This window comes from Miscanthus floridulus, chromosome 17 (genome assembly GCF_019320115.1).
Source record: "Miscanthus floridulus cultivar M001 chromosome 17, ASM1932011v1, whole genome shotgun sequence".
NCBI lineage: Eukaryota > Viridiplantae > Streptophyta > Magnoliopsida > Poales > Poaceae > Miscanthus > Miscanthus floridulus.
In genome coordinates this window covers 65389829-65416220 of record NC_089596.1, presented here as the reverse complement: position 1 = coordinate 65416220, position 26392 = coordinate 65389829, and the positions used below count along the sequence as shown (strand labels likewise).

The following is a 26392-nucleotide window of genomic DNA, read 5'->3' as shown; positions in this document are numbered from 1 at the left end:
GTACCTTAAAGGCTTAAACCGTTAAACGATGCTGATGCCTGATTGTCAGGAATGGCAGAGTTGGTGCCTGATGACCTTGAAGCACTGCTGAACATGCTGGTGCCTGATGACCTTTAGGATCATGCTTTTTAGCGTTTTATTTAGGGTGGAAGTGACTAGGAGTAAATTTGGACAAAGGACCCTTTTCACTCTTTTCATTATGGATATGGACAACCTTCGACTTCGATCAGGCAGTGACTAATGATCTTGGTTCAAATCTTGGTCGCCGGTGACCACCACCACCATCATCAGATCAGATTGTAGAAAAGTCTCAGTTGGGCTCTCTCCCATCGTTTATCCAGCTTCCATGCTTCTTGGGCCCCGTCGCCCCTTCCCCGACGAACAGCTTGTTCACCAGCTTGTCCAGCTGCTCCTGCACCGAGCGCGGCAGCGGAAACCGCTTGAGGCCGTTGATCACGCGCCCGATGTTGTACACCTCCGTTTGGCCCCACGGGCGCATGAAGCCGAGCTACGACGGCTCGGCGACGCCAAGGTACTCCGCCGACACCACCTCGCACCGTCCGGCGCCGCCGGTGTCCACCACCAACCTGCTCCCGGCCCTTGGCGGTGTCGTTGCGTATCCCAAACATCGAGGATCCCTGCAGCTCCAGCCCTGCCCTGCCCCTCGGGTAGAACGCGTGCGCGCCCGTGCAGCGACGCGTATGCCACCGGCCTGTTGCTGCCGGCGTACTCCAGCTAGGGCGCGTTCACCCAGGTGCCCGCGCTGTGCTGCGAGAAGTACATCCGTAGGAGCTCCCCGGAGAAGTTGCTCACCCTGAGCGTCAGGTGCTCCCAGTCGCCGACGTGCGAGCCGATGCTGCCGAGCTGCCTGGTCCAGACGCCCAGCAATCTGGCCCGTGCCGAGCCGCGAGGTCGCCCTTCCTAACCTTCTCCCTCTGGTTCCTGTCCACGGGCAGGTCGAGCTAGTACTCGCTGTCGTTGTCGCCGCCTTGCGGGAGATTGGACCCGTCAGCCGGTCAGCGGCGACAGGCACAGGCGTCGTCGTGGTCTGGCTGTCCTTCTGGTGCAGCAGCGCGCCGTTCTCGAAGAACCACGTCACCGACGAGAGCAGGTATGGCTCGTCTTGATGGAGGTACACCAGCGGCGAGTAGGCCGCGAGAATGGCGTGCACCTGGTCCAGGTCAGGCATGGCGCCACCACCAGACGTGTCGGTGGTGTAGCTCGCACTGTTGTTCTTCTGGCACGCGCACGCGCACGCCAAGGTCGTCGAGGTTTCCGTTTCCACCAGCGTCGTCGCGTTGCTCCAAGCAAGGAACGCGCCGGAGTCCACGCCGGCCTCAGGGTGGCGACGCTGAAGCCGCCCACGCCCAGGTCGCTGCTCCACACCATCTCCTTGGCCTCGCACGCGTCGGTGAAATCGGCGCGGACGCAACGGACCTCGTCGAGGGAAGGCTCGTCCGGGGTGGCGGTGATCACCACGGCCCACGCCGATCGGGCTGTAGCCGTCGGGCGCCGTGGGGAGCCAGAAGCAGCCGGCGCCGTCCGGGCTGGCCCATACGAGGGTGTAGTGCTGTGGCAGAGCGAGGATTCGTCCCGTGTCAGTAGTGTCACGGCGCGACGAGGACGTGGCCGAAGAGTTCCCGATCGTTGGGCTGCGCGTAGTGCCCGAGCACCCAGAAGCCGGAGGGAACAGGGGACGGCCGGAAGAAGGTGGCGCCGGCGCCGGCGCCGGCGCCGGTGCCGTCTTGGTCTTCGCGGTGGACCAGACCTTGGCCAACGTGGAGACTTGGCGCACCTCTAGGGCTCCAAGGTCTATCGTGCCCTTCCCGAATCCTCTGCATCTGAAACCCAGAGGGCGGGCAGTGCATGTCAACCGTGATGCAACATCAATTTTCAAAAGCAGGCAAAAGTATCGGGAGCAGAGTGATGGGCAAGGGCAATGGAACAACACACAAAAAGAACTGTAAGATTTATTAGATTCAAAAAGGTCAAATATTGTAAACTTTAACAATCAATTAGTTATGTCAAAATATATACGAATGTTTTCGGTGCACAAAAAGACATATCAATACATTCATAGTTCACATGTCTTTAGTAAGACACTGGATTTGTAATAATTTATAATATATCATAAGGGAAATTGAGAATGGTCGAGGTATACCTTCAGGCCTTGTTTGGATGTAGTCCGATTTACATAAATCCACATGTGTTGGAGTGAATCGGAGTGAAAATTGAACTAAATTTCACTCCAATCCGCACCAACACACGTGGATTGAGGTGAATCCGATAATATTCAAACAAGGCCTTAAAGAGTTTTTAAGTCCTATGCTATGCTTTATAAAAAGAAAAGGCGGGGATATGAACAAAAGCGAGAAACTAATAGCGTGTTTGGTCTTTGGATTGACTTCGTCCGGCATGGGTTCACTCCGCATGCGCTCATCCACCGTTATTTTCTGGAATGATTCGATTCCTAAGATTGGCGCAAACCAAACAAACATCTCAGGTTCGGTTGTAGGGTCAGATCATTCCAGACCGAACGATCTGCCAAACCGAACAGGTTGTAACTACAGAAGCTATGCAAACTCTGAAATGTGAAAAAAGAGTTAAATGCATGAGGGGTCCCTAAACTTGTCAAGGGGTACCACTTAGGTCCATGAACTTAAAAAAATACATTTCTAGGACACTGAACTTGGATAATTTATCCATATCCAACGTGGCATTGCCACTGTGGCGCTGACGATGTCTAGCACTTTTGAAAGCTCTAGTTTGGTTTTGGTGAATTGATGAAACCCTATGTGCTAACCTAGTTTATCAAGTGATCATGAGATAGGTAGCACATTTCAAGTGGTGAAGCAAATGAAGATCATGACATGATGATGGCGATGCCAAGGTGATGATCAAGTGCTTGGACTTGAAAAGAAGAAAGAGAAAAACAAAAGGCTCAAGGTAAAGGTATAAGTGGTAGGAGCCATTTTATTTTGGTGATCGAGACACTTAGTGAGTGCAATCATATTTAGGATCGATAGTCGTACTATTAAGAGGGGTGAAACTTGTATTGAAATGCGGTTATCAAAGTGCCACTAAATGCTCTAACTCATTGAATATGCATTTAGGATCTAGTGAAGTGCTAACACCCTTGAAAATGTTTGTGAAAATATGCTAACACATGTGCACAAGGTGATACATTTGGTGGTTGGCACATTTGAGCAAAGGTGAAGAAGATAGAGTTGTAAATGAGTTAGTCACGCTGGTCATGCAGTGACCGAACGCTGGGGTCCTATGTTCGGTCAGTGGAAGCAGTGAAGACACTGGCGTCGGTCTTTGACCAGACGCTGGGTCACTTCGTGATCGAACGCTGAGTGGGTGCGTCCGGTCCTACTGACGTGGCAGCACACAGAAGAGACGTTGAGTGACCGGACGTTGGGTGGGTCCAGTCGAGCATGACCGGACGTGTCCGATCGTTAAAAAATATCTTTGGATACTAGATGGAAACGACTGGACGCTGAGGTCCTGCATCCGGTCACTTCGAAGTAGCGTGTCCGGTCACAACTCAAATGTTCTGATGACCATTGAGATCGGGCGATCAACGTTTGAAGCAGGGGCCATGTGGCGTGCAATGCGCGACTGGACGCTGAGGTCTAGCGTCCAGTCGATCTGATCTGCGCGTCCGGTCACCCCGTGTTCAGTGCAATGAGGAGCCCAATGACTCTATCCGTGGGGGTTCTCTATTTAAGCCCCATGGCTGACTCTAGCTCACTCTCTTGGCCATTTGTATTGACATAACAACCTTATGAGCTTAGCCAAAGCCCTCCCACTCATCTCCATCATAGATTCAACATCTTTATGAGATTGAGAGTGAATCCAAGTGCATTGCTTGAGTGTTTGTATCTAGAGGCACTTGGTGTTCGTGTTTCGCTGTGGGATTCTCTTGTTACTCTTAGTGGTTGCCGCCACCTAGATGTCTTGGAGCAGCGAGGATCATCGAGCGGAGGTTGGTGATTGTCTTCGGCTCCGATCATAGTGATTATGAGGGGTTCTTGACCTTTCCCCGACGGAGAGCCAAAAGGTACTCTAGTGAATTGCTCGTGGCTTGTGTGATCCTCATCTTGTGTTGGTTGTGCGACACCCTATTGAGGATTTGGCGTGTGATGCCAATTAGCGCGTGAACCTCCAAGTGAGTGAATCACCACAACGAGGACTAGCTTGTCGGCAAGCAAGTGAACCTTGATAAAAATCATTGTGTCATCATTTGATTCCGAGGTGATTGGTCTTCATTGGTATTCATTCTTGTGATTGATTGGTTCACTCCTCGACTCAACGGTATAATCATCTTCCTCACTCTCTTTACATTACCACAAACTAGTTATCAAGCTCTTTAGTATAGCTAGTTGTGAGAGCTTGTTAGTTTGGTTAGTGTAGCTCTTTAGTTAGCCTTTGAGAGCACACTAACTTAGTATAGTGACATAGCCATTGTGTGGTTAGAAACTATAGAAACTAGAATTATGGTAGGTGGCTTGTATTTTTAGTAGGCTAGCGCAACACATGCTTCACCTTATAATTGTCTAACTAGTTTGCTAAGTGTTGTTGTAGAAATTTTTAATAGGCTATTCACCCCCCTCTAGCCATTAGGACCTTTCAAGTGGTATCAGAGCCGAGATCACCGTAATTTGGGGCTTAACAACCTTCGGTGTAAAAATGGCTCAAATCAACAACACCAAGAAGCCACCCTAATTTGATGGCTCAAATTATCCCTATTGGAAAGCTAAGATGACAACTTATATCAAGTCAATCAATAGAAAGGTTTGAAAGGTGGTAGAGACAAAGATTGAGATCGAAGATGAAGAGGCTCCCACCGCTGCCGAAGAAATGCTACTCCAAAATAATGACATTGCTCTTAGTGCCATCCATGATGCTTTGGATGAGAGAAATTTTGAGCAAATAAAGAACATTGAGAGAGCTCATGAGGCATGAAAGAAATTGAAGGAATCATTTGAGGGCACTCAAGTCGTGAAGGGCGCAAAGGCATACATTCTCAAGGAAAAGTTTGTAAGCTTCAAGATGAAGGAGGATGAGAGTGTGCCAGAGATGTTTCATAGGCTTTAAGTGCTTGTCAATGATCTAAAAGCACTTGGAGAAGAGGTGAAGGACAAGGACTTCTTCCACAAGTTTTTGAGATGCTTACCTTCAAGATTTGGCACATTGATCACTATTCTAGTGAGAAGTGGTTTGGACACTATGACATCAAACCAAGTGTTGGGAGATATAATGACCGATGATACATATAGAGATGATGATAAGAAGGAAGAAAAGAAGGAGAAGAAAGATGAAAAAAAGAATGAGAAGAAGAAGAGCATGGCATTCAAGGCCACATCATCCAAGGGCAAGGCAAAGCAAGATACATCAAGTGAAGATGATGGCTCATGGGATGATGATGATGATGATGAGAAGATGGCTCTCTTTGTCAAGAGATTTGGCAAGTTCATGATGAAGAAAGGATACCATGCTAGAAGGAAGAAATCTTCATCCAAGAACAAGGAAGAGTCAAGAAGATGTTTCAATTGTGAAAGCAAAGATCATCTTGTTGCTCAATGCCCATACAATAGTGACAAAGATGATGATAAGAAGAATAAGAAGAAGGACAAGAAGGAAAAGAAAGAGAAGAAGGACAAGATGACCTTCAAGAAGAAGAAGGGTGGTTCATATGTGGTCACTTGGGATAATGATGCTTCCTCAAGTGATGATGACAAGACCACCAAAAAGAAGGCACTTGCAAGCATTGCTATTAATGAGAAGCCTTCTCTCTTTGATACTCCATCATGCTTCATGGCTAAGGCCACTAAGGTACAAATTTATGATGATGAAAGTGATGAAGAACATGATAATAAAAATAAAAATGAAAATGAAAATGAAAATGATAGTGATAGTGATGATGATGAACCTACTAAGGATGAACTATTTGACATGCTAAAAGATGCTAAAGAACACTTTGGCATTAAGAGAAGAGAATACAAAAGCTTACATAAGGAACTAAAAGCCCTTAAGCAAGCCTTTGATGAACTCAATGCATCTCATGAGAGGCTAGAGGAAGCCCATGAGAAGCTTGGCAAGGCTCATAAGAAGCTTGAAAAAGCTCATTCCTCTTTGCTTAATGAATAAAATAAAAAGAAGCATGTTGATACTTGTGATGTAGGCTTAACTTGTGATATAATTGATGAATCATTATCTATTCCTATCACTATTGCTCCCACTAATCCTTCTTGTAGCACTTCTACTTTCACCTCATATAGTAGTGATGGTTTCACTTGTGATGCCTCACTAATGATTGAGAATGAGACCGTCAAGAAGGAGGTCAACAAGCTCACTCACACCTTAGCTAAGGCCTATGGTGGTGAGGACCGCTTGCTTATGTGCTTGGGTAGCCAAAGAGCTTTTCTCTACAAAGAGGGATTGGACTATACCCCTAAGAAAGGCAAGGCGGCCTTTGCTTCTCACAAGACTAGTTTTATGAAGAACAATGGTCGGTCTTGCACTAGTTGCGAGCAAGTTGGTCATAAAGAGCATAAGTGTAAGAACAAGAGCAAAAATGATAATGTATCCTTCATTAAGCTTGATTCTTTCTATATGCTTACCAATGGTGCAAATGGTGTAAAGGCTAAGTTCATTGGTAAATAATGGATGGGCTCAAAGAAGAAAGCCATTTGGGTGCCAAAGAACTTGGTCACTAACCTTCAAGGACCCAAGCAAGTTTGGGTACATAAAAAGAATTGATCTTCTTTTATAGGTCAATTATAAAGCCAGAGGAAGGCATTGGGTTCTTGATAGTGGGTGCACTCAACACATGACCGATGATGCAAGAATGTTCAACTCAATCAACACCAATAGCAACGATGGTTATGATAGTATCACATTTGGTGACAATGGCAAAGGTAAGGTCAAAGGGCTTGGTAAGATTGCAATATCCAATGATATGAGCATATCCAATGCATTGCTAGTAGAGAGCTTGAACTTCAACTTGCTATCTGTGGCTCAATTGTGTGATCTTGGATTCAAATGCATATTTGGGGTAGATGATGTAGAGATCATAAGTATAGATGGCTCTAACTTGATCTTCAAAGGCTTTAGATATGAGAATCTATACTTGGTTGATTTCAATGCTAGTGAAGCTAAATTATCTATATGTTTGTTCACTAAGTCTAGCATGGGTTGGTTATGGCATAGAAGGCTTGGTCATGTTGGAATGAAACAATTGAATAGATTGGTTAAGCATGACTTGATTAGAGGCTTGAAAGATGTTGTGTTTGAGAAGGATAAACTTTGTAGCTCTTGTCAAGCCGGCAAACAAGTTGGAAACACCCATCCTAAGAAAAGCATTATGAGCACTAGTAAAGCATTTGAGTTATTGCACATGGACTTGTTTTGGCCAACACAATACACTAGCATTGGTGGTAACAAATATGGCTTTGTGATTGTGGATGATTATACTAGATACACTTGGATATTCTTTCTAGTGAATAAAAGTGATGTGTTTGCAATATTCAAATCATTTGTCAAAGGCATTCACAATGAGTTTGAAACAACCATAAAGAGAATTAGAAGTGATAATGGTAGTGAGTTCAAGAACACTAGAATTGATGAGTTATGTGATGAATTTGGAATTAGACATCAATTCTCGGCCAAGTATACTCCATAATCAAATGGCCTTGTTGAGAGGAAGAATAGAACACTCATTGATATGACAAGGTCTATGCTTAGTAAGTACAATATGAGTGAATCTTTTTGGGCCGAAGCTATCAACACGGCTTGCTATTGTAGCAATCGCCTCTATTGTCACCCATTAAAAGAGAATACACCATATGAGCTCTTGAATGGTAGAAAGCCCAACATTGCATATTTTTATGTCTTTGGTTGCAAATGTTATATCTTGAAGAAAGGCACTATATTGGGCAAGTTTGATAAGAAATGTGATGAAGGATTCCTACTTGGTTATTCCACTATAAGCAAAGCATATAGAGTTTGGAATTTGGATAGTGGTACTCTTGAGGAAGTTCATGATGTTGAATTTGATGAAACCAAGGGTTCACAAGAAGAGAATGAGAACTTAAAAGATGTTAGAGGCATTCAACTTTCAAATGCCATGAAGAACATGGATGTTAGTGAATTGAGGCCTAGGCAAGTGAATGATAATGAAGATGATCAAGTGCAAGTGCTCTCTAACTCAAATGTGCAAGATGATATAAATCAAGCTAGTACAAGTGGCTCTCATGACAATGAACTAGATCAAGTGGCTAGTACATCATCTCAACCAAATGATCAAGAAAGTGCAAGCAATCAAGTTCCAATCCTCCAACCAACAAATATTGCAAGGGATCATCCATTAGATACTATCATTGGTGATATTTCAAGAGGTGTGCAAACTAGATCAAGGTTGGCTTCATTCTATGAGCATTTCTCATTTGTGTCATCCATTGAACCAAAGAAGATAGATGAAGCATTGAAGGATGTTGATTGGATGAATGCTATGTATGAAGAATTGAATAACTTCATAAGAAATCAAGTATGAGAATGAGTAGAGAGACTAAAGGGACACAATGTGATTGGAACCAAATGGGTCTTTAGAAACAAGCAAGATTAAAATGGGATAGTAGTAAGGAACAAAGAAAGATTGGTACCACAAGGCTATACACAAGTTGAAGGTCTTGACTTTAGAGAAACATATGCCCTGGTTGCTAGATTAGAAGCAATTAGAATCTTGCTAGCCTATGCTTATGCCCACAACATTAAACTCTATCAAATGGATGTTAAGAGTGCATTTCTCAATGGTTACATCAATGAAGAAGTATATGTTGAGCAACCTCCTGGTTTTGAAGATAATAAGAAGCCTGACCATGTGTACAAGTTGAAGAAGACATTGTATGGCTTGAAGCAAGCACCTAGAGCATGGTATGAGAGATTGAGGGACTTCCTACTCTCTAAATGGTTCATGATGGGCAAGGTTGACACCACTCTTTTCATCAAGAAGATTGGAAAAGATTTATTTGTATTGCAAATCTATGTTGATGACATCATATTTGGATCAACCAATCAAGATGTTTATGAAGAATTTGGAAAGATGATGGCTAATGAGTTTGAGATGTCCATGATTGGAGAATTAGGTCACTTCCTTGGTCTTCAAATCAAGCAATTGAAGAATGGTACATTTGTGAGTCAAGGCAAGTATATCAAGGACATGATCAAGAAGTTTGGAATGAGTGATAGTAAAGCCATTAGCACACCAATGGGAGCAAATGACAACTTGGATAGTGATGCAAGTGGAAATATGGTGGATCAAAAATTGTATCGGTCTATGATTGGAAGCCTACTCTATGTGACCGCATGAAGGCCGGATGTCATGTTTAGTGTATACATGTGTGCAAGATTTCAAGCCTCACCAAGGGAAAGTAATTTAAAGGCTACAAAGAGAATATTGAGGTACTTGAAGCATACACCAAATGTTGGTTTGTGGTATCCCAAAGGAGTAAAGTTTGAGCCAGTTGATTACTCTGACTCGGATTATACATGATGCAACATTGAAAGGAAGAGCACCTCAGGCACATGTCAATTGTTGGGAAGATCACTTGTTTCATGGTCATCAACGAAGCAAAATAGTGTTGCATTATCAACCGCCGAAGCCGAATACATATCCGCCGGTAGTTGTTGTGCACAAATACTTTGGATGAAGGCCACTTTGAGTGACTTTGGAATCAAGTTCAAAAAAGTACCATTGCTATGTGACAATGAGAGTGCAATCAAGTTAACCAACAATCCGGTTCAACATGCAAGAACAAAACACATTGATGTCCGCCACCATTTCATAAGAGATCACCAACAAAAAGGGGACATTTTCATTGAGAATGTAGGCACTGAAGATCAACTTGCCGATATATTCACCAAGCCACTGGATGAGAAAAGGTTTTGTAAGCTAAGGAATGAGTTGAACATATTGGATTTTTCAAATATGTGTTGATGCACCCCCCCATTTATATGACATGCCTCTCCTTCGAGCAATCCAAGGTAAAAGTTGATTGGCATGGCATATATCCTTGCTAAGGACATGTTTAGTGCATCTAGACATCTTTCACATTTAATAGGCTCATTCATGAAAATCAAATGAATTTGATGATTGTATGGTACCACTATTGCTTCTATGCTTATTTTGATCTAGTGGTCGAATATGACATGTTTGTGGGCTTGTAAACCTAGTGTTTAAACTAGAAAATAAGCTCTAAGTGTTTAACTCAACATGGTACAAGATAACCCTTATTTAGAGGTGTGAAGAAGCTTGTCCTTAGATAAAACCGAGTTAAATATCTTTGGCAAATGATCTAGATTGGACCAAATTTGAGAAAATGATCCTCACCCCATTGATTGACATTGATAATCTCAACCTATCTACATTTTGAACCTTTGTGTTCATTGATGACAAAGGGGGAGAAAAACAAAGATATTAGTGATATTAGTACATGAGGAGAAAAACAAAGATATTAGTATACTAAGATAGTGAAAAGACAACAAAAGGGGAAAGAAATAAAGATATAAGTGATAGGAGGAGAATTTGACATAGGGGGAGAGATATGACAAAGGAAAGGGATCAATTAAAATTTTGAGCACATAAGTAGGGGGAGCAAGCTCATGAACTTGTATGGTGTATTTGAATGTGCATTTCTTATGTTTGCTTGCATGGCACAAGTTTTAAATTTCAATATCCATGCTTGTGTGGTGTATGTTAGTTGTAGGTTTGAATGATGAAATGAAAATCTAGCATGCATAGGTTATCTAGTGATTTCATTTCCAAATGGTATCGAGCTAACCATAGTGCTAAGGATAGTATAATGGTGCACTCCGATTGGTATCACGCTTCAAATGTCCATCTTTTATACCTTAGCATCATTTGGTAGACATTGTCTCCTATATTTCCTATCTAAGCATATGTGCAAGCTACAATCCAAACTCTTAGCACATATATAGGGGGAGCAATTGCTACCATTTAGGATTCTTGAAACTTGTCCATATCCTTTTACACATAGTAAATATACTTGGACAAGCAACATGGATTCAATTGAATTTCAATTCATATCTTTATGAAAGGGTTGTCATCAATTACCAAAAATGGAGAGATTGAAAGCTCTAGTTTGGTTTTGGTGAATTGATGAAACCCTATGTGCTAACCTAGTTTATCAAGTGATCATGAGATAGGTAGCACATTCCAAGTGGTGAAGCAAATGAAGATCATGACATGATGATGGTGATGCCATGGTGATGATCAAGTGCTTGGACTTGAAAAGAAGAAAGAGAAAAATAAAAGGCTCAAGGCAAAGGTATAAGTGGTAGGAGCCATTTTGTTTTGGTCATTGAGACACTTAGTGAGTGTGATCACATTTAGGATCAATAGCCGTACTATTAAGAGGGGTGAAACTCATATCGAAATATGGTTATCAAAGTGCCACTAGATGCCCTAACTCATTGCATATGCATTTAGGATCTAGTGGAGTGCTAATACCCTTGAAAATATTTGTGAAAATATGTTAACACATGTGCACAAGGTGATACACTTGGTGGTTGGCACATTTGAGCAAGGGTGAAGAAGATAGAGTTGAAAAGGAGTTAGTCACGCTGGTCACACAGTGACCGGACGCTGGGGTCCTGTGTCCGGTTAGTGGAAGTAGTGAAGACGTTGGTGTCGGTCTTTGACCGAACGCTGGGTCACTTCATGACCGGACACTGAGTGGGTGCATATGGTCCCACTGATGTGGCAGCACACAGATAAGACGTTGAGTGACTGAACATTGGGTGGGTCCAGTCGAGCATGACCGGACGCGTCCGATCGTGAAAAATTATCTTTGGATACTTACTAGAAACGACTAGACGCTGAGGTCCTTCATTCGGTCACTTCAAAGCAGCGCATCCAGTCACAACTCAAATGTACTGATGACCATTAAGATCAGGCGATCAATGTTTGAAGTAGGGGGCACGTGGCGTGCATCGTGTGACCGGACGCTGAGGTCCAGCGTCCGGTCGATCTGACCTACGTGTCTGGTCACCCCGTGTTCAGTGCAGTAAGGAGCCCAATGGCTCTATTTGTGGGGGTTCTCTATTTAAGCCCCATGGCTGGCTCTAGCTCACTCTCTTGGCCATTTGTATTGACATAGCAACCTTATGAGCTTAGCGAAAGCCCTCACATTCATCTCCATCGTAGATTCAACATCTTTGTGAGATTGGGAGTGAATCCAAGTGCATTGCTTGAGTGTTTGCATCTAGAGGCACTTGGTGTTCATGTTTCACTGTGGGATTTGCTTGTTACTCTTTGTGGTTGCTGCCACCTAGATGGCTTAGAGCAGCGAGGATCGTCGAGCGAAGGTTGGTGATTGTCTCCGGCTTCGATCATGGTGATTGTGAGGGGTTCTTGACCTTTTCCCGATGGAGAGCCAAAAGGTACTCTAGTGAATTGCTCATGGCTTGTGTGATCCTCATCTTGTGTTGGTTGTGTGGCATCCTTTTGAGGGTTTGGCATGTGATGCCAATTAGCGCGTGAACCTCCAAGTGAGTGAATCGCCACAACGAGGACTAGCTTGTCGGCAAGCAAGTGAACCTTGGTAAAAATCATTGTCTCATGATTTGATTCTAAGGTGATTGGTCTTCATTGGTTTTCATTCTTGTGATTGATTGGTTCACTCCTCAACTCGACGGTATAACCATCTTGATCACTCTCTTTACATTACCGCAAACTAGTTATCAAGCTCTTTAGTGTAGCTAGTTGTGAGAGCTTGTTAGTTTGGTTAGTGTGGCTCTTTAGTTAGCCTTTGAGAGCACACTAACTTAGTATAACGACATAGCCATTGCGTGGTTAGAAACTATAAAAACTAGAATTGTGGTAGGTGGATTGCATTTTTAGTAGGCTAGCGCAACACTTGCTTCGCCTCATAATTGTCTAACCGGTTTGCTAAGTGTTGTTCTAGAAATTTTTAATGGGCTATTCACCCCCCTTTAGCCATTAGGACCTTTCAACTTTGCATTTAACCCCTCATCTTTTTTATTTCTTTTTTCTCTCCTTTTTTTTTCTTCTCTATGAGACTCAAAACCTGCCGATGCAATTGGCCGTCACCGCCATAGCCATTCTCTATGAGCACCTCAGGGTCGCGGTAGATCCTGGCCGTCGCCTCCGTGGGCAGTGTCACCACCAAGTCGACGCTGGTGATCCAGAGCTAGAAGAGGCGAGCACCGTGAACGGGGTGTATAGATCCTTCCTTCTCTTCCACCATACACCACCCTCTACCCAGCCGTAGCCACACCATAGTACCACCCTGCCTGCTTCTTCTAGCCCTGTCATCATCGTCTGGGTTAGGGAGGCGGGCTGTCGTGGGCTCCACGCCTGGCGCTGCCACACTGCCTAGCCGGCTTGGCCTGATGGCCCCCTCCCCGCCTGGCACGAGCAGCAGCAGTCCCTCCCATGGCTGCCATAGCCAATCTAGTCCAGAGGAGGAAGAAGGACTAGTTCACGATTATAAATTTTCTGAAATCATAGATAGGTCCTTAGTCTATTTAATCCCCATCTGTTTCATCTATAATTCATTCGTATCGAATACAAATTCAATTCCTTTTGATCCCATTCTCCAATATATATTTGTAGCCTTGTTTAACCAAGCTACCACTATATATTTCATAGGTGTCATCACATTTCAAGTGAAATACCTAAATTGTCCTGCCTCCGTTTATTCCTTGAAACGTCCATATCTTGTCCGTGCGATCTTTGTTTTTAGCGTTTTTTGCGCTCACACGATCGTAGAAACAAGACCTACATGTGAGTATTATTTTCATAAGTTGTTTATCATGTTTGGTATACTGTTTTTATTTATTTGTATATGTTTGCTTGTATGTTTGTGCGCCCAAAGTTTGCCGCGATGGAAGGAAAGATGTTTGCGGATCCCAAAGACCAAGTGTTTGAGTTGTTATGCATTTCTGAGCCTAAGGCAAGTGTCCTTGATCATACTTGCACCTTCCTTTATTTTATTTTGAGTTAGAGTAGTCAGATCATTAGCTGCATGCTGAGTCTAAATTGAATCCCATGTTAGGGTTTACTAGAACTTGTTACATCATCCTTGAAACTCGGTTTGGATGGGTAGATGTTATGCTTAGCTTTGCAATCTTGGGATGGGAAAGGTTGTAATTTAATTTTGATTAATGATCTATGCAATAGTTACTGGTAATGTTTTTAGCAACATGGTGAATAGGAAATCTAAGCAGGATCATTGGTTGTGTTTGATTCTGCTCTAGATCCCTAAGGACCGGTTCTCGGAGCATGTAACCCGGCTTAACAGTGCAACCATGAGGTCTAGATGGGCTGGACCTAGCTAATTAATTAAGGGATCCCTATGTGGATATTAGTTTCATAGTGACATGGGTACAGAAGAAGGCTTCTATGTAGGATACCGCTTGGTACGGGAGTTGGCTCCTCGGCTTGCCTAGTCCTAGGTTATGGGAGATGGCTTCCATGCGTGGCCTATGAGAACTAATACATATGGGAGGACTCTTTGTAAAGGCCTTGTAGTGAAACCCTATTGATCTACCATGGAAGTGGGTCAAGAGGCTGATCACCTCACAAATGGGAAACATGACTCATGATGAAAGTGTGCAACCTCTATTGAGTATAAAACTGGTATATCAGTCGTGCTCAAAGTCAAGAGCGGCTTGGACTTCTTTAGGATTAGATGGCTCTAGTTCCTGGTTGGGTAGTTCCCTTGGTAAAGGAATGGTGTGGTTTAGTTGGGAGCTTGGATAAAATCCAAGTGTGGTGCTTGGATGGAATCCAAGTGTGGTTTTGTTCTCTGAGGAGAATGAAGAATTCACCTAGTTAAATATGTGCTTAAGGATTTAAGGTAATAGGTGTGTTGCTTTAAGTGCTTGTGTCAAACCTTGTAAGCCTTTCCTTGCATTGGCTTCATGTCATATTTTCCTACACTTGTGGAGTACATTTCGATGTACTCACCCTTCTCTTTGTCCCCCTTACTACCCTACCTAGCTCTTCGGACTAGGAGATGGAGTTTCTAGAAGATGGTGTTTCCCAAAGATGCTAGGCTGGTCTACCCCCGGTCGGCTGCCTGCGGGGATGGAGACCCTGCTCTGCTGGAACTCTGATGTAATTTTGTATTTAGACCATATGGTCATTTTTGTAATAATACTATGCTTTTGTAATAAACACTGCTTTGTATCACTTTATTGTTGTCGCATGTATGAATAAACAGATCCTGGCATACATGTGATGTGCATTCGGTTTTGTTTTATAAAACCAAGTGTGACACATGCCGCCTACGTGGTGCCGCCACTCCAGCGCCTCGTCGATGCCTACGTCCCGCTCTTCCTCGTCCTGAGCAATAGCGTCACCCAGAGCAGCGCACGCACCATGGAGGCAGGGAAGTGGAACATGGCGGAGGATAGGTCAGTGACATCGGTGCTGGTAGGGGAGGTGGCCCTGGCCTTCTAGGCGAGCAGAGGTAGGGGGGGGTGGCAAGGTTGGGGAGACCACCAATGCCAACGCATGGAGGAAGGGCAAGTATGAGCTGGTGGTTTGGCGGGGTGTGATAGCCTAGGCGTGGAAGAAGAGCACGACAGCGGTGGGGTCAGTGGCTACGGCGGTGACAACCAATTGTGATTTTGAGTCTCACAGAGAAGAAAGAAGAGGGAGAAAAAAGTAAAAAAGATGAGGGGTTAAATACAAAGTGCTTGACATTATCAGCGCCACAGTGGCAATGCCACGTTGGATAAAATGTACATGTGTTCGATATGGACCTAGGTGCACCACTTATCAAGTTCAGTGTCCTAGAAATGTATTTTCCAAGTTTATGGACCTAAGTGGCACCCTTTGACAAGTTCAGGTACCCCTCATGCATTTAACTCAAAAAAACAAGTATATGCAACTTCCAAAGATACTTTGGCATGATAAAGGGTCAAGGTTATCATGCTTTTAGAATTAATTATGTGCAGTCTGCCTATGCTCTTTTGATCATATGCTTTTAGTATTAATTTTGGTTGTCAACAAGGTGCTTAACTTGTTAAAGGAGAGCTCATGAATTTAACAAATGTATGAATGATGGTTGCTCGTAATTGTAGACAAGCAAGAATCTAGGACCAGGAGCAAGACAATAGGGGGCATGAAACAGTGTTTTCCTCTCACAAAATTTTAGCATAAGCATCAGCATAAGCCAAATTTCAGCATAAGCGAATAGGGGCATAAAAAGCGCTAGCAAATTGAAAGAAGGGAAAGATGCAAGAAGTGAGCATGTACCTGACAAGGGACAAGGCCCAAGAGGGTATAGAAGGTGGGAGAGCAAAGTGTGGCTCTATGAGCATTGGGCATGCTCATGGCGACATGACTCGACTCGTCTATAGTTCGATCGATCTGTGTGGAGAGGCAGGGGTCAATGCAAAGGATGAAGGAGCTAGCGCTGGTGGGAGCTATAGCTTGTTCAATCGGTGATGAGGCGATTGATCCAATGGCTCACTGTCATGTGGGGCCACATGGTTCCTTCACTAGCTGCGTGGTGACACCTTCATGATTCATCTGTCTTTGTTGTGCCAGACATGAGTCCAATCCAGGTGTCGGTGTTTTTGGACCACCGATGAGTAAATTTGTATTTACATGTCTAGCTCAGATGGTGTGCTCAGAGGACATAAGGGTTTATACTAGTTTAGGCAGAACATCCCCATGTCTAGTTTATTGCTGCTCATGTTACTGGCACTTAGTTTGTAGTAAGGGTTACAAACAGGCGAGAGAGGGAAAGGATCCCAAGTCTCTGGTGAAAGGAGTGAACGGGTGGTGAGAGCTCGATCACTGCTCAGCCGTGTGCTCGTGTCATGCTCTTGTGTTTTTATCTCATGGTTCGGTCTCATGCAGATCTAGATCCCACCATGGGGTGCCTTGCTTCCCCTTTTATAGGCAAAGAGAAATCATGGGTTACAGCGGAGGAAAAGAAGAAGAACGAGAGAGAGAAGAAGGCTTTTAGGATTGTCGAGCCCTTCTTCTCCTTCATGTAGGTCTGACCGATCCTGTAGATGTCAATAGGGATGGCTCCACGTCATGGCCCTATTTATCACTGGCCCCATGTGCAGGCGTCATTTGCCAGTCATGGTGTTCCATTCTATCCCAGCCGACATCATGGTGAACTGATGTGCCTGTCAACGTTCGTATGAGGGTTAGGCAGGACAGCACCAGCATGCCCAACACTATTCTTGATGTGAATCCTTAGGTATGGCCCATCATGGCCATGAGTTACATAGAGGCATGCCAGTCTCTTCCCTAGTGTTAGAGTTTTGACCTAGGCCCATATGTTTGGACCTGGAGTGGTTGGCAGCGGTATGGGTCCCCATCAAATGAGACAAAACCCATGTCCTTGGGGTTGGGCGAGTCAGAGCCTGTGACCTCGAGGTCAGGTGAGATGGAGCCCGCGGCCTTAGGGTTGGGTGAGACTGAGCCCATGGCCTAGAGGTGGGGTGAGACAGAGCCCGTGGCCTTGAGGTCGGACAAGACGGAGCCCATGACCTCAGGGTCAGGTGAGATGGAGCCTGTGGCCTCAAGGTTAGGTGAGACAGAGCCCGCGGCCTTGAGGTTAGGTTAGATGGAGCCCGCGGCCTTAGGGTCGAGCGAGGTAGAGCCCATGACCTTGGGGTTAGGCAAGGCAGAGCCCGCGGCCTTAGGGACGGGCAAGACTTTTTAATACATCTTGCCCCATTCAAGGAAGTCAGCATGGGCGTTAACTTCCTTGCTTTGGGTATCCCTAATATCCATACCTGACAGTAGCCCTCGAGCCTACAGAGGAGTAGAATACTCCTTTGGAGGCTTTTCTGGATAGGAGGACTCTGAGGGTCTTGGCCTTCTTTTTGTAGCCTGTGGCATGTCCTGGTAGGGCGGTGGTTCCCTTTTGTCATGATCGGTCTTCTTGGGGGCATGTAACCATAGGATTCAGGAGGTCAAAAAGATTTTTCTTGATTCTAGTCCCTAGGATCTGATCAGTCTATCATCGTATTATGACTGCGCGTTCGGTCTCCTTGTGAGTCCAACTTTCCTTAAGCCCCCATGCGTAGCAGGGGTCTGGTTAAGGGTCAGCTCGTCTTTGTGATGGACGAAACATGGTGCTCGGTGAGCTGTTTAATAGGCTAGTCCAAGTGGGGCCCGGGCTTCCCATTCGTGGGGGTCCAGCAATGGTCAGCTGGTGATCGACTCCAGCTACCCCATTCAGGGAAGTCAGCATGGGCGCTAACTTCCTTGCTTTGGGTATCCCTAATATCGATACTCGATAGTAGCCCCCAAGCCTACAGAGGAGTAGAATACTCCTTTGGAGGCTTTTCCAGATAGGACTCTAAGGGTCTTAGCCTCTTTTTATAGCCCGCGGTGTGTCCTGGTAGGGCGGTGGTTCCCTTTTGTCATGATCGGTCTTCTTGGGGGCATGTCACCGTAGCTTTCTGGAGGTCGGAAAGATTTTTCTTGATTCTAGTCCCTAGGATCCGATCGGTCTATCATCGCACTATGACCGTGCGTTCAGTCTCCTTGTGAGTCCAACTTTCGTCGAGCCCCACGCATAGCAGGGGTTCGGTCGAGGGTCGTCTCATCTTTGTGATGGACGAAACATGGTGCTAGGTGAGCTGTTTAATGGGCTAGTCCAAGTGGGGCCCTGGCTTCCCGTTCACGTGGTCTGGCATGGGTCAGCTGGTGATCGACTCTAGACTCTTGGCGATTAGTCCATATAGTTCTTGGGTCCATTTGACTGGTCCCAAGGGCTCATTACCTTTCTTTGAGGAAAAACCATGTACTGGGAACCAACCAAGACTCAAACATGGGCCGAGATGCCTGTGGCGCTTGTGCACCCAGGTACTGGCCACTAGTGGGCCCATCCCTTTCCTCCCCTTGCTCTAAGTGTGCCCTAGAGCAGCTATGAACCTGTCGATGGGCCAGCCTTCGAACTCCTAGTCCTAAATGGGCCATAAGAACATTTTTAGCTCTGGATCCCTTCTTACCTGCGATGGTTCTTGACCCATTGAATGGGAGAACCATCATCCGACGTATCCTTCGGGGGCACGGCTAGAGATAGCGTGCGTGCGATCTTAGGAGGGAGGTGATGTGATGCGGCACAGCGGGCGCATTAATCTAGGTAGACGGTTCACCTTCTCATCTCGCTCCACCCTACAAATAGCGGCCTCCCCCTTTGCGTTCCTACACACAAAAACCACAGCCTTACCTTCTCTATTTCTCCACCATTATCGTTCAGATCTGCTGTGCTTGCTAATCCACCACCGGAGCCCTAAATCTATAGCTTTCACTCCTCCGCCACCGCCTTTGCTTCTTCATAGCCACCTCCATCCCCCATGGATTCATAATACCGCTCTGATGTTACCCATGCGCTTGGAGGGCCTCATCAAGTGAGGTCTTCTCCGTGGGAGGACCGATGTAGTGGAGTGGCTTGTGCCTGACTGTGAGGATGCATCGGTGCCGCCCGATGGCTACATCATCTCCTTCGTGCCCTTCCATGAGCATGGACTAGCAGTTCCTCCTCATCCATTCTTTCAGGGTCTACTACACCACTATCAGATCGAGCTGCAGCACCTAAACCTCAATGGGATCTAGCACATCGCGGCCTTCATCGTGATGTGCGAGGGGTACCTAGGGATCGAGCCCCACTTCAAGCTCTAGAGATATTTCTTCTCTATCTCCTTGATCATGAAGAAGAAGAGGCTGGGAGACCCCGGTGCCGATGGGATGCACGGGCATCCACCTCTGGGGGTAGCGGTGAAAGCTCTAGGTTGGTTTTGGTAAATTGATGAAACCCTAAGTGCTAACCTAGTTTATCAAAGTGATTATGAGATAGGTAGCATTACTCCAAGTGATGAAGCAAATGAAGATCATGACATGATGATGATGATGGCATGGTGATGATCAAATTCTTGGACTTGAAAAAGAAGAAAGAAAAATGAAAAGCTCAAGACAAAGGTGAAATTGTTAGGAGCTTTTTGGTTTAGTGATCAAGACACTTAGAGAGTGTGATCACATTTAGGATCGATAGCCATACTATTAAGAGGGGTGAAACTTATATCGAAATACAGTTATCAAAGTGCCACTAGATGCACTAACTCATTGCATATGCATTTAGGATCTAGTGGAAAGCTAACACCCTTAGAAAATGATTGTGAAAATATGCAAACACATAAGTAAAAAGGTGAAACACATTGTGTTTAGCACTTGGGAGCAAGGGTTCAAAACTTCACCAGATGGTCCAATGGTCCAACGATGCCATCGGTGCCCTGTACAAAAAAGATAGGGCTTCACAGAGTACACCGGACGCTGGTCATGCAGTGACCGGACGCTGGGGTCCTATGTCTGGTCAGTGGCGCACAGTGAAGGCCACCCTCGGTCTCTTGACCGGACATAGGTGACCAGACATAGGCTGAACACTATTTAGTGTCTAGTCTAGCTGATGTGGCAGCGCATAGAGGAGACGATGAGTGACCGGATGTTGGGTGAGTCCGGTCTAGAATGACCGGATGCGTCCGATCGTGAGTGGTACCTTACTGGAAGTGACTAGACGTTGGGTTCCTGTGTTCGGTCATACATTGTAGAGCATCAAGCCACAACTTAAATGTACTGATGACTGTTGAGATCAGGCGATCTGCATTTGAAGTGGTCGCCACATGGCGTGCAATGCGCGACCGGACGTTGTAGTCCTACGTTTGGTTGATCTAACCGGCGTGTTCGGTCACCCCGACTTTTTAGAGAATAGAGAGCCAATGGCTCTATTCGTGGGGGCTCTCTATTTAAGCCCCATGGCTAGCTCAAGCTCACCCTCTTGGCCATTTGCATTGACATAGCAACCTTGTGAGCTTAGCCAAATCCCTCCCACTCATCTCCATCATTGATTCATCATCTTTGTGAGATTGGGAGAGAATCCAAGTGCATTGCTTGAGTGATTGCATCTAGAGGCACTTGGTGTTCGTGTTTCACTGCGGGATTCACTTGTTGCTCTTGGTGGTTGCCACCACCTAGATGACTTGGAGTAGTGTGGGAGGATTGGCATGAGTTGGTGATTGTTTGTGACCATCTTAGTGATTGTGAGGGGACTTGTGCCTTCCCTGGCGAAGCACCGAAAGGTAACCCTAGTGGATTGCTCATGTCATTGAGTTACCTTACTTGTGGGTAGGTTCTTATGGTGTCCAATTATGTGGATGAGATTCATGCAACACCTCTTAGCCACTAAACCACCAAGTGTTGGTCGACACAATGGGGACGTAGCGTGTTGGCAAGCATGTGAACCTCGGGAGAAAATTGGTTGTCTCTTGCCCTTTGGTATTCTCCCGGTGATTGATTTAGTATTCATCTTGTGATTGATTCACTCATCTACACAGTGGTACAATCACCCTACTCACTCATTTATATTCCCGCAAACTAGTTGTAGCAAGCTCTTTAGTGTAGCTAGAATTGAGAGCTTGCTTTGTAGTGTAAGTTCATCTAGTGGAGCTCTTTAATGTAGCAACTAGAATTGTTGGATAGGTGGCTTGCAACCCTTATAGAGCTAGAGCAAGTTTGCATTTTGCTATTTGTTATACAAATCAAATTGCTCTAGTTGGTTTGTTGATTTTTAGATAGGCTATTCACCCCCCTCTAGCCATATTAGGACCTTTCAAGCGGGTGGCCGAGTACATGCCCTGCTAGCTCTCCAGATCCAACAAGGGGTGGCACTCGCATTGGTTCTACCTGAAGAATGACCCAGCTGCTCCCTTGCCAATCTTCTCCAAGCGCCTGGCTGAAGAGGTACCACTATCATGGCCGTGGGGTCACCCATCAAGGAGAAGAAGATGATGCGTGACCTCCTCGAAGGCCCTCGCATTCCTAATGACCCATGGCCTTTGTGAGGTCAGTGTCATCGAGGGGTATCACACGAGGAGGGTGGCACCTCTGATGGCGCGCGTCCTCCCATTGTACGGGATGACGCTCGGCACGTAGCTCATTAGGACGATGCTTGCCTAGGGGCTGCTCCATGAGAGCAAGGTCATGTAGTGCATCAACGAGGCCATGGGGGAGTCCAATGCCATGTTCCCAATCCTAGGGCATCCCATGATGTGGCTAGACTAGGCTTCATCGAGCTACCAATGGGGTTACTCTTCTAGGACTCTGTCATGCCACTGCTAGAGCACACGGCCATGAGGGCGATGAACCGTGCTATGGATGAGCAGCGGAAGAAGGACGATAAGGAGAAGAAACAGCAGTTGAGAGAGAAGCGATGCCAAGGCTCATCGAAAGAAGAGGAGGAAGAAGAACAGGAGGAGGAGGAAGATGATGACTCCATGTCGCCCATCCCATGGGATGATCTAGCTACTGGGGATGAGGACCCACCTTTGCCATAGGTGGGGCCCTTCCCGGGGCCTATCGTGAGGAAGGAGGGGGAGGACTCGCCCCTAGAGTCAGCGGAAATGAACCGCCCCACCATGTCTAGACCTTTGACGGTGGCCTCAGAGCCAGTGGAAACAGGTCACCTTGCTCCGTTCGAGACCTCGGCGGTGCCTCTAGAGTCAATGGGAGGTGGCCGTTTTGACTCATCCGAGCCCTCCGAGCTAAGAGAGGGCTCAAAGTGGCAACGTGCCAATGAGGAGCAGCTGAGGTCAGGCAAGCTGGCCCCAAAATGTCCACGTATGATGGCATCAAGGTGAGTCAAGAGTTTTTATCATCCTTTTGTCCTAACAAATTTTTGCCGTGAACTGACCACCATGCCCCTTGTAGCGTCGGAGGACGTGGGACTCTCCCGCGGCTTGCTCCAAAAAAGATCCTCCTCCGGCAAACATGCTAGGAGCCAGCTGTCGCCGTGCCGGTGGAGGGTGTGTGTGGCATCGGGGCGGCCATGATGTTGATCGGGCAGGCATAGCCGATGGCTATGTCCACGAGAGATCAGGTAGAGGAGGGCATGTCTAGGGCGCCTGTGGTGGGTGCAGCGCGGCTAGTTGTGTCCTCCATGTCATAGGCGAAGGAGGCATGGCCGGAGCCACTGTCTATGCAGGTGGCCATGTCTGTAACGGGGCGGATGGAAGGGGGCACACCTGAGGCATCCTTCATAGATATGGCAACAGAGCAGGCCTCCATGTCCACATCACCCGCCCCCTCTATCGCTTGAGGAGCCGCTCTAGAGGAGCTACCACTGCCAAAGAGGGTGGCACCACTTGAGGTTAGTGTGGGGACGTCCTAGTCTCTGGTTCGGGTGGCTGCCCTTGATGAAGTGGTAGAGGAGAGGGAATGGGGGAGCCTCCACACGGAGGATGGGGACACGGTTCGTGCCCTGACCACCATGCTAGGCTCGATGCACGACATTGTTGCCTCGGTTGGCTAGGTATGATATGACCATGCTTCCGACCCCCATGTTCTCTTTCCGTGCCTCTAAGTCTTGTCTTTTTCATAGGTCCTTATGGCCCGCAGCAAGGAGAAGTCCTAGCTCCTTGCTGAGGAGATGTGGTAGAGTGAGGGGCTAGTCGCATAGCTCTCTGCTGCCCGTTAGGAGGTGGCTAAGCTTGCCCCTACCACCCAAAAGATGGCTAACCTTTGAGTCAGGGAGAAGGACGCTCATGACGACACCTACGAGGCTAAGGAGAAGCTCATGGCCCTGATTGAGAGGGTGCGCATGGACGCCATGGAGGCCGAACAACTATGGAAGGAACGGGACGATTTGCTCTAGGCCATAGAGGAGCTCTGCATGGGGACTGAGCTGGCTCACCAGGAGCACGCCGATGCTCAACAGTGGGTCGGCCACCTCGAGAAGGATCTCTAGAGGGAGCAAGACCTAAAGGTTACAGCCGAGGGCATGTCCACCGGGCTCACTACGGAGGTCGAGCAGCGCCAAGAGGAGGTCCGATGCCTAGAGGCCGAGGTGACCCAACAATGCGATGTGGTGCGTAGGCTTCAGGCAGACGTGTATGGTAAATCCCTGGTTTTCCTTATTGTCTTTCTCCCTAGAATCCATGGTAGGCCTTTTGACATGGTCGGTATGTGACTTGGGCAGGTCTCGATGACAAGCTCGGGTCAGAGGTGGTGAAGAGCCATGGCCTATAGAAGGAGCTCAGCGAGGTGAAGGACACCCTCTAGAAGGAGAACAATGAACATGACAACCTACGTGTCACCATCCAACTGGTCTGCGATGAGCTCAAGTTGGCCTTAGAGCAGGAGACAAGCTCCCTCATGGTTCGCGCCACCCGGATTATAGACCGGGCATGTGATATGGTGAGGGGCGCGCTTTGCTTTGGCGTTCACCAATCATTCGTGATCACCCGTTCTCATTATGAGAACATCGATCTGGCGACGATGAGCCATGGCTTCACGCCCATCTATATCAACGCCAAGCTAGACATCATCGAGGAGGAGGTGGCCCCCTGGTGCATGACCTTTCTGCCAAGGAAGAAGATGAAATCATCCCTCCGAGGGGTTAGTTTAGTTAGATAGGTTAGATGACACCTTTGTAATAAGCGGTCGAGTTCCATCCCTTTTGTTTCGTTTGAACAAGTCTGTTATTTTGCTTCGGTTTGAACGAATTTGTTCTTTCTCCCTTTTTATGTGTAAAAAAGGGGTTAATGCGCTCCGAACCTTCCTATTGTTGAAACTATAGAGCTCAAGGTGTGGGCAAGAAAACTATGGTTATGTTGGTAAGCAAGAGTGCCGTAGCCGCTAGGGCGTAGGTTTCTTGCAGTCTGACCAGTTTTACTCGATGTTCATTTCTGCAAACCTTGCCTCTAGTTTTTTAATGTGAGAAAGGGTCAGGCATGGTGACTATTTTAGAAAGGGTATATGTTTACCCTTATCATCCCCTGAGTGAGACCTGACCCCTTGCCGTTGCCAGGGTCAGGTTTCACTAAAGATCAAGGAGACGATAGCAAAACTGGTGGGAGAAAGCGTTTTTTATTTTAGGAATGTTATTCTTAGTTTTTGTACATACCCCCTCCCTAGAATCCAAGCCATCATTCTGCGACCGCATATTCGATCTCCTTGCGAGTCAAACTTCCCTTGAGCCCCCATGTGTTGCAGGGGTATGGTCGAGGGGTCAGCTTATCTTTGTGATCATCACCCCATCCATGATTTCCACAACTAGAGGGGTTGAGCTAACGTCACTTGCCTCGATGGCTCGAGTGTCACACTCGGTGAGCTCGCTAACGGGCATGTTCGAGTGGAATCTGGGTCCATCGTTTGTAACAGGGTCGGCATAGCCCTCATGTGGCATTCCATTGCTCCTTAACCTACCTCCTGATAGATGCCTGAGTCATTCTAGAGACTGACTCAAGTGGCCCGCTGGCCTCCCCTTGATGGAGATTCTTTGGGTATGGCTCAAGGTTAGGATCGATCGAGAAGGTCGAGATGACCCTATCTGCTTCTGAGTGAGTTGGGCAAAGGCCGTTGCGGCTCATCTACATTTTCTCCCCTGGCTCTATTCGACATGAGGCGGCATTAACCTTTTCGTGGGCTGGCCATCAAACCCCGGTCGGTCACCGCTCATGTTGAATAAGACGACTACCGCTTCATGATGCGACACGAAGCATTTTGATGCAATAATTGCATATGGGATGCTTAGATGTATGAGAATGGATGAATGAATGCTCATGCACTAGAGAAGTAAAGTGGGGGTTGGTAAAGTTACCTCGATGGCTCAAGTGGCGGGTTCGAGGGGCTCTTACTGGATATGTCTGAGTGGAATCTGGGCCTATCATTCGTGACAGAGTCGGCATAACCCGCATGGGGTATCCTACTGCTCCTTACCCATCTCTTGATAGTGGGCTGAGCCATCTGATCGACTTTGGTGACCCGCTGGCATAGGACTTACCTCGATGGCTCGAGTGATGGTTCAGGGAGCTCTTACCAGATTTGTCCAAGTGGAATCCGGGTCCATCATTCATGACGGAGTCGGCATAACCCACATGAGGCATCCTACTGCTCCTTACCCATCTCTTAGTAGTAGGCCAAGCTGTCTGATCGACTTGGGTGACCCACTGGTATAGGACTTACATGCGAAGATAGAGGATGAGATCATCTTGCCCAAGAAATTAGTTAAGCAGATAAGCCAGGCTGTGAACTTGTAATAAATGGACAAGCTCTTAAATTTTGTTATGGCCAAATGGATTTTTAGCCCTTCTCCCTTTTTTGTATGAAAAGTTTAATGCGTTTTGACCCTTTCTGTCATTAAGGCCATAAAGCTCGAGGTGCAGGTGAACAAACTTTGATCATGCTGGTGAGAAAAAATGTCATAGCTGCTGGGGTGTAGTTTCTTGTAGTCCGACCAATTTTACTCTGCGTTCATTTCAGCAACCCTTGCTTCTAGATCTTAACATGAGAGTGGGTCGGGCACAGAGA

General features: G+C 46.4%; 1 pseudogene; it reads right to left on the bottom strand.

The window, feature by feature from the left end:
* Window positions 1-99: 99 nt before the first annotated feature.
* LOC136515715 (hypothetical protein At1g04090-like) lies at window positions 100-17506 on the bottom strand (annotated as a pseudogene).
* Between the last annotated feature and the right edge of the window lie 8886 nt (window positions 17507-26392).